The sequence below is a fragment of the Phaenicophaeus curvirostris genome, chromosome 4 (genome assembly GCF_032191515.1).
Source record: "Phaenicophaeus curvirostris isolate KB17595 chromosome 4, BPBGC_Pcur_1.0, whole genome shotgun sequence".
NCBI lineage: Eukaryota > Metazoa > Chordata > Aves > Cuculiformes > Cuculidae > Phaenicophaeus > Phaenicophaeus curvirostris.
This window is the reverse complement of record NC_091395.1, coordinates 38,651,326-38,666,059: the sequence shown is the minus strand read 5'-3', so window position 1 is coordinate 38,666,059 and position 14,734 is coordinate 38,651,326. Positions and strand designations below refer to the sequence as shown.

The 14,734-nt window shown below is 39.3% G+C and overlaps 1 protein-coding gene across 2 annotated transcripts in view; it reads right to left on the bottom strand.

Moving 5' to 3' along the window:
• The window catches only part of FSTL5 (follistatin like 5), a 286,299-nt gene extending 271,946 nt beyond the window's left edge, over positions 1–14,353 (bottom strand). For both annotated transcript variants that reach the window (XM_069855803.1, XM_069855804.1), the window contains exon 1: positions 14,236–14,353. The gene's annotated coding sequence lies outside the window, so the exon portion shown is untranslated. The remainder of the gene's footprint in view (positions 1–14,235) is intronic.
• Positions 14,354–14,734: the final 381 nt, after the last annotated feature.

Below are 14,734 nucleotides of genomic sequence, written 5' to 3'. Positions count from 1 at the left end.
TCTTGTAGATGGGCACAACATCAGCCAGCCTCCAGTCCAGTGGGACTTCCCCAGTCTTCCAGGACTGTTGGAAGATGATGGAAAGGGGTTTGGCCAGCACATCCGCCAGCTCCTTCAATACCCTTGGATGAATCCCATCTGGCCCCATAGACTTGTGGGTGTCTAGTCGGGCTAGCAAGGCTCTGACCACCTCCTCTTGGATCATGGGAGCCTCATTTTGCTCCTCTAGCTCCTGGGTTTGTACACAAAGGGAACAACTTTCCTTACAATCAAAGACTGAGGCAAAGAAGGCATTAAGTACCTCAGCCTTTCCCTCATCCCCTGTCACTGTTGTTCCTTCTGCATCCAACAGGGACTTCATGGTCTCCTTAGTCCTCCTTTTATTATTTATAGAAAGAGTTTTTGTTATCTTTCACAGACATTGCCAATCTGATTTCTAGTTGAGCCTTAGCCCTTCTCATTTTTTCTCTACCCAATCTCACTTCCCTCCTGTAGTCCACGCAAGAGGCCTGTCCCCTCTTCCAGAGCCCATAAACATTTCTCTTCTTCTTGATATCACTCAAGATCTCTCTGTTCAACCAAGCTGGTTTTCTCCCCTGCCGGCTTTTTTTCCGGAACATGGGGATGGCTTTCTCCTGAGCTGATAGGATTTCATTTTTGAAGACCTCCCAGCCCTCATGGGCTCCCTTGCCCTTAAGTACTGTCTCCCATGAGACTTTGCCAACCAGCCTTCTGAAGAGTTCAAAGTCTGCCCTCTGGAAATTTAGTGCTACCGCCCTACTAACAACCCTCTTCACTTGTCCTAGAACAGAAAACCCTATCATCTCATGATCACTTTGTCCTAGGTGTCCACCTACTGCCACATCCCCCACAAGGCCTTCTCTGCTCACAAACAGCAGGTCCAGGAGGGCACCCTCCCTTGTTGGTTCATTCATCAGCTGTGCAAGGAAGTTGTCTTCCACGCACTCCAGGAACCTCCTAGACTGCTTCCTTTCTGCTCTATTGTACTTCCAGCAGATAACAGGAAGATTGAAGTCTCCCACAAGAACAAGAGGCATTGATCTAGAGATTAACCCCAGCTGTTTATATAAGAGCTCATCAGCTGCTTCTCCTTGGCTGGGTGGTCTGTAACAGACTCCCATCACAAAACCTACCTTCTTATGGGCTCCTCTGATTTTAACCCACAGGCACTCAATCTCCTCATCACCACCATCCATCTCAAGGGTGTCCAAGTCCTCCCTTACAAAGAGGGCTACCCCACCTCCTCTCCTACCCTTCCTATCCCGCCTGAAGAGTTTGTACCCCACCATAGCTGTACTCTAGTTGTATGAGTCATCCCACCACATTTCTGTGATGGCAATGACATCATAGGCTCCTTGCCCTATGACAGCTTCCAGCTCTTCCTTCTTAGTCCCCATGCTGTGTCCATTGGTGTAAATGCACTTCAGCTGAGCTGCCAAGCCTTCAGCCCTCTTAGAGGGAACAGAGTTCATTCCCAATTGCCTGGTAACTGGAGTAGCTAGCTCCAGAGTGCCTGTATCTCCCTTATCACACTCAGGTGTGTTCTCCCCCACTTTCTGTGTGGTGAGGTACTGGTGGGCCTCTCCAGCACACCCTCTCTGAATCACCAGTGCCTCACTTCCAGGCTCACTCCTGTCTAGCCTGGTCTCAACCCCCTCTCCCTTCACATGTAGTTTAAAGCTTGATTTATGAGCTTAGCTAGGTTATTAGCAAGGGCTTTAGCCCCCCTAGGAGACACAGGTGTCCCATCCTTAGCAACAAAGTCTGGGGGTGCGTGAGCCACCCCATGATCAAAGAAGCCAAAGCCCCTTTCCTCACACCAGGCTTGGAGCCAGGCATTAATCGAATTCTTCTTCCTGACTTCCAGCTCCTCTCTATTTAGCCTTGGGATGGAGCAGAATACTATTTGTGCCCCAGAGCCCTCCATCATTTTCCCAATGGCCCTGAAGTCTTTCTTGATGGTTTTGGTCTTTTTGTTTACTAGATCATCATTACCAGTTTGGACTGCTATCAGAGGATAGTAGTCTGTCTCGTGGACCAGGGAAGGAAGTTTTCTAGCTACCTCCTTCACTGATGCCCCTGGTAAGCAGCAGACCTCTCTGTGGAGCGGGTCTGGTCTGCAAATGGGTCCCTCTATTCCTTTTAGGAGGGAATCCCCTACAACAGTCACCCTCCTCTTCTTCTTAATGGAGGATGTTTTTATCTTTTTCTGAGGATGGTGCGGCCTAGGGAAAGATTCTAGGCTGTGGGAGCCATCATCCTCACCCTCAGGATTGGATTCCACCTGCAGCACATGGTACTTGTTCACCAGGGGGATCTGGGGTTTTGCTCTCTGGGTGAGGGGAGCAAGTTTCCTTTGTCTGGCAGGAACTTGCTGCCATTCCCCATCTCTTGTAACCCCAACCTTGCAGTTTGCAGGTGGATGATGTTCGGACACACCAGCTCCAGCAGGCTGCTGAGTTAGTGAGAGGGCACTACTCCACTGGTCTATCTCCCTCTCACACTCCCTGATGGTCCTCAGCATCTTTACCTCCTCCCTTAACTCTTCCACCATGTGAAGGAGTTCCCCCACTCGAGCGCAGTTTTCACAAGTGGAGCCAGTACCAGAGGCACGAGCTGGTGTGGGAGGGGGCACTGCCTGCAGCCCAGGGTCTGGGGAGCTGCCTGCACCCACTGTGGCTCTGGCTGGGTGGCAGCTTCCATCCTGCCTGCTGCAGCACACAGAGCAGCTTTAATCTTCTGCCGGGTGACTACCGTGGTCTTTGGTGTCTTCTGTCTAGTCTCTAGGTCCCCTCTGCGCCCTGCCCGCTCGAACTGCCCCGCACCTCTTTACCACACTCCTCGGTGCTCCCAGGGGCCCGTTTAAATCTCCCGCGGTGGCCGCCGGGAGCGCCCCCTCCCGTCAGGCACCGCGCGGGCCCAGCGTGTGGGGGCTGTCAGGACCCCCGCCTGCGTTTTTCTGGGATTTTCCCGGCTCAGGGAAGCTCCCACTGCCTCAAAACGTCCATCCCACCACAGAACTCACCGTCCTGCTGCCGGGTGCCGCCAAAGAAGCGGCGTAAATGACCATATATGGTGCCAGGAAGTACTAAGAAGAGCCTCTTAACAGAAAAGGGTACATTTCAACAAGAAATTGAAGTTCACACGATAAGGTACAACAATCACCAGACACTCCAGATCACATTTTATACAAACTGCGTGTACAAGCAAGAGCACCTCATTCCTTTCATCAAATAAAGTTACTGCTCTGAAACTACATCCTCAAGAGAAATCTTCCCTCCTCTCCAAGATGCAAGTTTGTGCTCACTTTTTCATCCTCCCCTGACACTGTTCCAAATCTCTTTGCCAACCACTTAGATCCTGGGATTGTCTAGGACACCTTTCTGAAGCTCAACACTCAATGACAAGAAGGTAGGAGACATTGCTGAATATCATATCATGTTCCTACAGCTTAGCCACAAATGCCAGTGAGATAACTGGTGGCAAATGTCAAGGTACCACAGCTACACACATTCCCTTTATTGATGAATCAGTTACTGTTGCCATGAATGCATTGTCATACATCAATTTTCAATTTTAGATCTGGACTAACTAAATGTGTAAACTGGTAATTATAATATTTGTATAGGTTTGTGCTTGACACCTACTTTCCCAATGTCTTCACACAACTCAATAAAAGCATTTTCACTTCAAGCAGACACAGAATGTTTTTGAAATTTTTACACCAATTTCATTTAGTAATGGTCTACAAGATGATGGCTTACTATAGTTTAATACTTCTACCTTTCATTTTCCTGATCGACATCAGAGTCCAGTATGGACTTTTCTTTTTAGCTACAATGTAAAAATACACAGCTTATTCTCTGATTCGTGGCTTTATTTGCCCTATTATGTCAAAGTGAGCACAATAAACTTTAAATCACTATAATTAAAATATAATTGAAATGCTGTTTAAGCAAGCATAGTACATGGGTATCTGTCATATATTATGGTGACTATAAACTTGACCCTGTGTCCCACAGCAATATGAAAGGCTACCGTTGTTGGGACTCTTTGAATTATCTAGAGAGAAGTAATAGATTTTCACCCTGCAGATGACATCTGCAAAGTTTCATTTTCATTATGTGACATGAGCTTAGTTTGCATATTGTAAACATCCATTCTAAAGCAGAATTTTAGGTTTGAGAGGTTTGTTGTTTAATTTAATTAAATAAAAGAAAAATAAGAGTTAGATTGATATTGTTGGTCATAACAGTCCTTGGTGAGATCCAGTAATTTAGGGGCCTTCTATAGTAACACAGATTTTTACCATTAATATTCTTCTGTTTTTACAGTTACCCACTGGCTCTGATTTAATATTTCCTTCAGATGGTCAGAAATAACATGCTTTCAAGGATAAACAGAAGGAAGCAAATTTCAAAACAATGCCATTGATTTCATTAGAGAATTATTCTTTTAGCAATTAAGTCTGAGGCTACACATATGGTGTCTAATTTATCCTCATATTTTCACCAATACAAACCGTGTTATGATAGTGTTAATGTAAACATAACCATACCAGTTTTTTGCTACCAGTCTGGTAGCAAAAAAAAAAAGTTAGCAATTTTTTTTCTTTTCATTTCCCATGAGTAACTCTATATTTTTTTTTTTTTAATGGGAGAAAGCAAAGTAGCCACAATGTCACGAGTTTATGTATTTTGGACTTCTTTATGTCTTTAAAGGCACTAGCTACCTCATTATTTCCTTATGTTTTGGTCAGTATTCGGTTACATTCTTCTGGTTTAGGATTATTCCATCTATATTTTTACTCTTTGCTGCATATCATAGCATATGCTAACAAGAACAATTTTTCTAGTGAGCTATGTTAAAGGCTCTGCTCTCTGACTATATATTTTAAACTAAAATTTAATTCCTGCTAAAGACAAAAATGGCACTGTCTCTTAACCTGGTGCAAGAGAAAATAATATTTCTTAGCCCATAAAATTAATTTTTAAGGGATATGTAAGAGTACATTCTGAACATTTTGTTAAATTATATGTACAATTACTTGATTTTTTTCCTCCTCATTCCACTCTATTCATTAACCCCAGTTCTGCCAAATTATGATCCTTCCTTTGTGAACAGTTATGTGGCTTCTTCTAGATGTAGATGTGTATTGCTGCAAGCCAAAAGGAATAGCAGTATTCTTACTGTCCAGCTCTAGAAAGCATAGCCCTTTCTTTTCTATTCTCTATTTCTTGATAATCTTGAGAGACTAGGTAAACTCAGATATGGACTAGACACATAATTTTCAATTGGGAAACTGAAATTCTGAAACTTCACTTTCATCACTCTTCTCTAAGCTATCCTTTACTGCATGTTGCATATTCATTCAGCTTTTGCATTCTACATTTACTGAAAGGAGTTTGAATATCTTCTGCAGCACTTTTGTATTTCTTTGTGCCTCAGTCCAAGTTACTTGAAGAAGGTGTTCTAACTTGTGAAGTTTCATAGTTGCATTTTGTGTTCCATGAATGGCTAAAAGATGAGCATGTCAGAAATTTTTATAAATAATTAAGCATGCAATCTTTAATATCAAAAAAACTCATTTTGTATATTCAGAAAGAGACCAATTGTGAAATAAATGACTGTCAAAGGAAAAGAGAAAAGGTAATGTAAAAGATAACACAGGTAAAATGAAGTGCATAATTACTGCTGGACAGGGTGGTGGAACACTGGAACAGGCTTCCCAGGGAAGCAGTCATGGCTCCAACCCTAACAATATTCAGGAAGTATTTGGACACTGCACTCAGACACATGGTGTAAATTTTGGGGTTGTCCTATGCAGGGATAGGAGTTGGACTCAATGATCCTCATGGGTCCCTTCCAACTCAGGTTATTCTGTGATTTACCTCAAACAAATAATTCTGATGCAATTATTACCAGATTGGGACAGAACTCAGACACTTGTCAAAAGCACTAAAAAAAATCGTAATGATTGTTAGGTTACAATTCTGGCCTTTACACAAAACAAGTAGTATGCTAAGAGGTTACTTGTCCTTAACTATTCACTGGCCAGAGTGATAGCAATAACCCCCATTATTCCTTCTTGCCCTCCCTAATTAACCATGGTTTGTAGATCAGTGGGTTTTACCAAAGGTCACCTATAAAATCCAGTCCCAGGGAAAACAGCTAATCAATGCTAAAGAATCCCCCAATTTACCAAATCTTTTCCTTTCTTAAAAACACTGAGCTGGATCTTGCAGGGATGCTAATGCATATAAGTTAATGTGCTACATCATCCTTCCACTGCACACTAGGATAAGATAATACTGAAAGTCATAATTATGATCTGAGGCATTAAGAATCTCAGCTTTATGGGAAGTTATTTCATGACCTTTCATTTGTATCTATTAATACAAGAGCTGATCGATCTCAGAAATTATGATAACATAGGGCGTAGGAGGGTGGTATTTTTTATATTGATTTCCAATGCTTTAGAAATTTAAATAAAATTTTCAGTATAGCTTTAACTTTTGTTATATACACTATATGTATTTTTACAAGATAAGCATGGAAAACCTTTTAAAAGTTTAATTATACATGGAAGAACTTACTGGGAGCCTAGAGCAGTAGAAGAATATGACTATCACACTGAAAAGATATAACCCACAAATACCTTAAAATATTAGATTTTTGGTCCATGGGGAACTCCAGTTTTGAGATCTGATTCTGAAGCAGTCTACTAATGCTTCAAATGAAACCCTCAAGGTCCAGCTAACCTCCGCCCACCCTGCTGACCTCAGTAAGAACATACAAATATAGATTGTTCAAGTATTTTTGTGACAATAATTCTCAAAGCATAAAAGAAGAGAATCAGCCTATTATTAGACAGAAGAATAAAATGTAATTACTGCTAAGCAACATAGTTTAATTTCACTTGAAAAACTGTTTCCAGTTCAAAGAAGAATTAGCATAATACAGAAGTTAAATCTCAGAAGTAATGTTAATTATGTTTTTTTTCTTTTAATGTCCCAAGGAAAGAGCTAAATCATCTATGAATGTATAGAACATTTTTTACGGAAAATCACTGTTTATCAAAAACAGCCTGGAGCAAAAATCATAAAATCTAAAATAGAAATACAATTTTCATGTTAAAATACTACCATAATACTAATTATTACTGGGGTTCTGAATTAATTAAGAATAAGGGTAGTATAAATAGAATACAGAATCATAACATGTATGTTATAGGACAAAAAAAATTTGAAATTAATATTTTAACTGTCCACTATACAAGCTGAGATTCATTCACCTAGGCATAGCAAATAAATGTAAAATATGAGTCTTCAAACTACCCTAACCCAGTGCCACGTGTCTTGTGGTTTATTTTAAATAAGAATTATCTCTGTCAAAGGACTTGATAACGTAGAAGAACATCAACGTGATAAACTGTATTTCAACTTGAAATTCAGCTCTCAAGATTTAAAACATCGATTTCTCACTGAAGGTGAGGTAATAGCTAACCTTGGCTGCTACAGGGAGAAGGAGGACCCATACAACTTAATTCCATTTTGCAAGGACAAGCCAAAAATACTGTCAGTAAAAGCCTCTCTTACTTCTTTGTGGCCTTTCCACTGCTAAAACAGATGTTGACCAGAACTCATGTTTCCATTGTGAAACAGAATGAAGAAGGACTCACTCCTAAAGTTAGATTTTCATTTTAATCTCAGGTTTCACAATACTATGAATATAGTAGGGCTAACTGAGCAAATTTTTGGAAATGATACTGTCTTTCTGACCATTTTCTGAGCCTTCACTTCTCAGACTTCAGGAATACCTGGACAACACTGAAAATCTGACTTTACCACAGTCTCAGATTTCATTCTACAGGTTCAACAATCTCATATCTTTCTTAAAAAGGAAATAGTCACCAATGAACAAACTTCATGTCATATGAAAGCTTCTGCTTTTTGTTGATATAAGACTTAAACCAGACCCTTAGACAGTAAAAAATCAAAGCTATTACAAATAGTGATGTGGAAGTGATAAAAAAACTCTTAAATAAAACAGGGTAATTCCCCGTCTCCTGAAAGCAAAATGCAAAAAGCATATTCAAGCATTCAAAAGCATATTCATTAAAATAAAGTTTTTTCTCAGAAAGCAGATACTTGTCTTTCCTATTTATATACATGTGTGTTTGGACATAACAAAAAATAAATTTAATGCTTCCAAGGATAATATCTTAAAGGAAAAAATGGATTTTAGTACCTTCTCCATGTAGAGAATGCAATCTTAAAAACGATATATAGTTGTACTTTGTGCACTTGCATCTAGAGTTCATACAGGGAACAAATACATCCTTGCCAGCATGGGATTTTTTTATGCCAGTCTTGACTAGAGGCCATACTGCTATACTTTCCGGGGAAAAAAACCTAAATCCTTTTATGGCAAATTATGGAATTTATTATTCATAGGAGAAGTTCCTCCTTAATCTATTTTATTTCTCCTCTTCAATTATTTCTGTGTCTTTTGTCTTTATATATAGACACATACTACAGCTTTTCTGAATGGCGATCATCAACATCTTGAGATAGATCTCATCTAGAGTACCACCTCTCTTGTTTTGGACACCAAGAGCAAGAAAGCTATAGATAAACTGGAGCAAGTTCAGTAAAAAGACAATGGCCATAAACTGAAACAAGAATGTTCAAACTGGATATAAGGAGTAACATTTCACAGTTATTTTTTCCACTTTTCTACAGTTTATTTACCTTTTTTCCTAAAGAAATCTTCATAGATATGCATTAAAAACATGCATAAAATACTTTTGTGGTTCCTGTTGCTTGTTATCTCTGGAAGACGTAACACCAGATACAGTCCTCATGCTAAATTATATAATTGTAATAAAGACAAAGTAATATTTTCAGTCTCTAATGAAAACAAAAGTTATATTTTTGTTTGACTGCTCTTGCATTTAAATATTTAAGATTGTCATTAATCTGGCACAGTGATGTGAAAGTGGTTTTTTTTCTTTTTTTCTAGTAATTATGGTTGACAAAATTGAACCAAAACCATAAATAAAATACATTATCAGTGATAAGTGCTTTAAATAAAGTTGATAAAGTAAAATATCTTAAAAAGAAACTTTAAAAGTTCAACTTTGAAATATGTCAATCTGCAAGCTATTTAAAAAAGTTTGTTTCCACTACCCTTCATGAAAGAGGAAAATTTTCTACCTGTTTGTTTCATTACTCCTTGATTTTTTTAAATGTGATTAAAACTATGATGATTTATATATTATGTAAAATAGTAAATGAAATCATACTATTATAATTTACATATTAAGTTATGTTATAATAATTTAAATAAGTACAGTTCAGAAATACAATACAGAAAGCAGCTAAAATACGCTGTTTCCTGATGGAAGAAAAAATACGAGAAATAGTAATCTAGAAGTTCTTATCATTTAATAAATGAGCATTTTCAGTAAGGAAAAACATTTTGTCTGATTTAAGTTATAAGCTGTTTTAAGACTAATTTCTTCTTGCAAGTATTAAGAACAACTTCATGAAGAAAATAAAAATTATTTCAGAAAGTTTTTAGTACTCTGATTTAAAATTAATAGTGACTTTTAACACAGGGACACCCATCTGATTGTAATTTCAGAATTACAATAAGCGTTACATAGAGGAAAATGAGAAAAACCTTTCTCTGTCAGGAAAAGGGGCATTTGAAATATCATTCATCTTGCATTTCCAAGTACTTTATTATACAAAAAAGTCTTTCTAAAGCCTGTTCTGAAAAGCACTGCTGGACATCAATGTCAATTAATTGAAATGCAAATAAACTGAGAACTTCAGCCTACTTCAAGCAATCAGTGCAGGCATTGCCAACTCTCCTCTCATTTAACTCTTTAGAACTTATTATTTTCTCAAGATTTGCACAACTCAGCAATGGAATGAAATACCTCACTACTAATTTCACTTAGTGCATAGTAAAAAAGAATGATAAATTCAATAGATTCACTATCATGATTTCTGCAGTAGTAATGCCAAATACCTGCATAAGCACTGCTATCAAATAAAACTAAAAATTGATAACAAATACATATTTTTAAGTTGTTCCCATACCTACTTCCCAAGGAATCATGCCTAGCCAGACAACAACAGTTTGGCTGATACGAATTTATTTCATTACATCTCTTGGCCAATGTACTGGGCCAGTACAAGCAGAGGTATCAATAATAAAGTGAAAATGAGAGACACTAGCAAATGGGGTGCATTTTCACAGTTCTGCTGCCACACTAACTGTGCAGAAATTTCTTTATCTCCACTGGCCCATCTTAATAAGGACATATCTGTTAATAAATGCAAGTGCTGGAAAGGAACACCACCTACCTACTAGGACATAAGACTACATAACTAGAGGTTACTCAGCCCAAAACATAAAGAAATAATTTTTAAAATAGCACAGAAGAGATCAAACCCACAGGCTAATTCTCTTTTAAGTGCATTACCTGGGCACTGGTAACCTTTGCTATTGGGGGCTTTAAAGGGTGTTTCATACAGCACTGTTTTCAAAATGCTGGTTAGCCACAACTCTTCACCCTAGAGCCTTCTCAGTATCTCTTTATTACAGAAACAACATTTCAACTTATCATTATTCTAATAAATAAAAGACTGTACTACTTTTCTGTCTACTAAGAGGCAAGAAAAAATGCAGTATATAAAATATGTATAATATTTTATGCAAACAAGATCCCAGCTTTTTCATTTGTTGACAGCTATTCCCTATGCTTCAGAAGAAAAAAAAAACTTCAACTAAAAATTCCAAATAAAATTGTTAATCTATTTATTTTGCTTTAACATTATGTAGCATAATAAACCATGCTACACTGAATAACTAACAACTACTTTCCTGCTCTTACTTTGAAAAAATTAAGAACAAAGTCAAAAGCGACATTTGATTCTTTACTCCCCCTTGAGTCATTCCACTTTGAAGAGCAATTCCATGAATCACTGAGGTGTTTAACAACCTGAATTATCCCATAATATTTGCCAGTCTAGAGAAAAACAGTCAAAAATGGCTACCTAAGTTTCATTTGACCTCTTACCTTTGAAATTTCTATACTAATTCTGGAATTGTTAAAAGGCAGAGCTATTTGTATATGAGCTCCACCTTTTTATTTAGGTTTGAAGCTCCCAAAACCAATTAGAGCCTTGCTTTCACCTGTATTTTATATTCTCCAAAAATCAGGGAAAACTGACAGAAAATCTACATTTTCTAAAATGTTATACAAACCAACAATTTTGAGCTGCATGCATTTATGCCTAAAATAAAAGAGTTTATAGTTATTAGAGACATAATTGTATTATTTTTTTCTAGGAGTGAATTTCTTTGCTTTTCAAACAAGTACTGAGGATTACTGGGTAACCTCCCACAAAAAAAGTATCAGAATGACAAATTGGGATGATTAGATAGATCTAGAACACATCCAGAACTGAGCAACCATAGCATTTGGTTTTTTTGCCAAATATAATTTACTGTCAGAGGCTATAGTCCAGCAAACAACCAAGTGATCCATTATCAAATGTAAGCTTAGGATGCCTGACAAGTTATATGTATGTTGATGTCATTAATAATTGTAAACGTATGTCCCCACATGCACATCTTTGTCTTTTGGTCAATGTAAGCAGGGTCTATAAGGCAGCACTTGAAGCAGGGCCTTTCCCTGAACACCAATATTATGACAAAACTCCTCCCTGAGTTTGTGTTAGTTCTGCAGTCAGAAGATTGTTCAAGTCATTAGCATCCAGTTTACTTCAGCTTTTGAATGGTGGAGTTAAAGGCTTTGATACTGCACGCAAAATCACATTTTTACACATATACAAATATGCTTGAAGAAGGATTATTACTGAGGACAGAATTTTCAGATGACCAAAACAGCTATGGACCACATTTGATATACATGTATACTTAGAACACCATTTTCTTGAAAAATAGCAGTGACATTTTACTTCCTTGAGAATCTACGTATTATTTCAAATCTCCATTTTCAAAACGTGATTTATACCCAATACAAATTTATGCCCAATACAAATTAAAGTAAAACGTTACAGAGGAAATAAAATCAGATGCAAGATATAAATTTAAGAGTGCAGAATTAATGTCCTAGCATCAAAGTTTATCATCTGATTGATGCTGTTAAAAAGACTGATCTCAGCAAGACCAATGACTTTTCCTTATATAATGATAAGGTATAGTCCCTTTACAGGTCGCAGGACTGAATGAGTACTGAAATGAACAAGGATTTGCAGATTCAGACTCTGTCTATTTACAGATAAACATCAAAAGTTGGGCTATACACTTAATGGGTTGGGATTGTTTTGTTGGGTTTGGTTTTTTTCCCCTCATTTAATGCACTGTTTGCACTTCATGCCTCAAATTAACTTTTCCAAAATATTTTTGTAATGCCTACTTTAGAAAGCAAGCATCCTGAATCTTCATATTTTAAAAGACATCATTATTTAAAATTATAAGATAACATTTCAAAATAAATTAATATTCATGTCAACGGCATGATAAGAACTGCCCTTGCTGATGACTAGACTGTTAATGAAGGTTTGCAAATGATGCAAGTGCTGTGTAATAAACCATCTTTCCCTACATTTGAAAGAGAAAGGCAATAGCAGCTTTATAATTTTGAGGGGTAGGGGAAATAGTTAAACATATGTACTTCCTAATTCTACCTAAATTTAATGAAATCCTTAGCAACCTAACCTACTTTCTTATCAGTTTGCTTGCTTTCAACTTGACTCAGTAGTTCTGAGCTGCTAGAAATGGTTAACTTTGTTTTAAATGGTAAAATTATTCAGTAAAACAGCCCACCTTAACATTAAATAAAAGATGCCCAAGTAGGAATAAAGCTATAATAATTTGAAACGGTCTCCTTTCATCAGCATCACCTCACTAGCAAAAGTTACCTCATGTTCACAGCTACTACAACTGCTAGCATTTGTAGAGGACAACCATGTAAAGAAACAACTGTGGTTTAGGTCCCAGTTCCACAAAAACCTCATCACAGTCACAAAAGTATGAAGCACTACAGGGTGGGGACCTCATTCGCCTGCTTGTTCTGTTCAGCCATCTCAGTAGCACTGGTTACTAGCAGCAGCAGCCAATTCCTTCTGGAATCAACCTTAATCTCAGACAGAAATCCCTGCGTGGTGCTCTGCATATGCAGAAATCCCTGCATGGCACTCTGCCCTGTACGTGTAGAAATCCTTGCATAGTGCTCTGCGTGTGCAGAAATCCCCGTGTGGCACTCTGCTCTGCGTGCGCAGAACTCTGACAACTCACTGAAGCAGCAGAAAGCCCCTCTGTGAAACAGAGCACCCTGTCAAGCTTGCAAAAGGTTAAACACTGGTGAAATAGCAAGACATTTCATCTGCCCACACTCCCCAGTTCCAGCGAATTACAGACAACAACAGTCCTACAATGTAACATAATACAGTATTATTAAATCGGAGACTTGCATTTGCATCTTGTAGCCTGGAGGAAGGCCCAACATTCATCAGTCAAAATCAAAGGAAACAATCCACAACTTTCACAGGCACTCCCACACCACAGTGACCTTGGTGACAGAGGTGGGGACAATCCCTTTGGAAAAGGTTCTCTCTAACAAGTTCACAGCGTTACAGCATTCGATTCTTCATCAGGTAACAAGGTACCACTGTCCTTGTGTCACACAGGCATATAGGCACCACAAGAACACAGAGCAACATGAGGCTATGCTTTTAAATCCTCTTTAATTCCTACTTTACTCTCTACTTCCTAGAATGACCTTACATATCCTTTCTTCCCCCAGACAGAATCAGAGCGTCCCCTGTTCCAGAAAACTAGTGTTTACACAAAGCAGCTTCTGTAATGGCTTTTATCTTTTTATGACACTCGAGATTTCTGTAATATTTTCAAATATTTAAACGTTGTCCTGACAGCAAGTTTTTAAGAAAAATAAATCTAGAACGAGAAGTTAGAGGGTTATTTTTTTTGTTTACAGAGCCCTTTTCACTGGAAACCTCACACGCCTCCCAAGTGTTGCCCCTAAACTGACCTAAGCTCCCAACTTTGCTCTGCCTTTAATTGCCAGCCCCTCCATCCCATTCGTCATCCCAATACCGATTATATGTGGATATAAACTGGGGAAAAAAAAATAAAAATAGTCCTGTTTACCTTGTCAAAGAGTCACTGAAGTCCACAAGGAAAAAATAGCGCCGGGTCGCCGCGCGGGAGTCTCAAAGAGAGAAGGAACACTTCTTCGTCTAACAAAGCCAAAAGCGGAGCCGCCGCGATCCGGAGCGAGCTAGTGCGGAGAGAAACTCGACGCGGTTCCCGGTCACGGCAGGAGTCGAGAAGCGCGGAGGTGCGGCGGGAGGCGGCGGGGGCGGGCGCCGTTCAGCACCCGCAGCGCGGCGGACAGCACCGGCCCCGCTCGCCGCCACCGCGCCCGCCTCGGCCGCCCCCGCGCCGCCGCCCCGCCCCCCGCCCCGCCCCGCCGGGCCGTCAGCGCGCCCTACCGAAACCTGCGCTCGGCTCTCCTCCCCGCCCTCGCTTCTTAAGGGACGGCTCCCGGTTCACCTCTGCTTCTCTCCCTGCCCGCCCTGTGGGCTCTTGCCGCGGTGGAGTTCGCTGTTTGCCCCCGCTTTGGTCCCTTCTCTGCGGGATCCCTTCT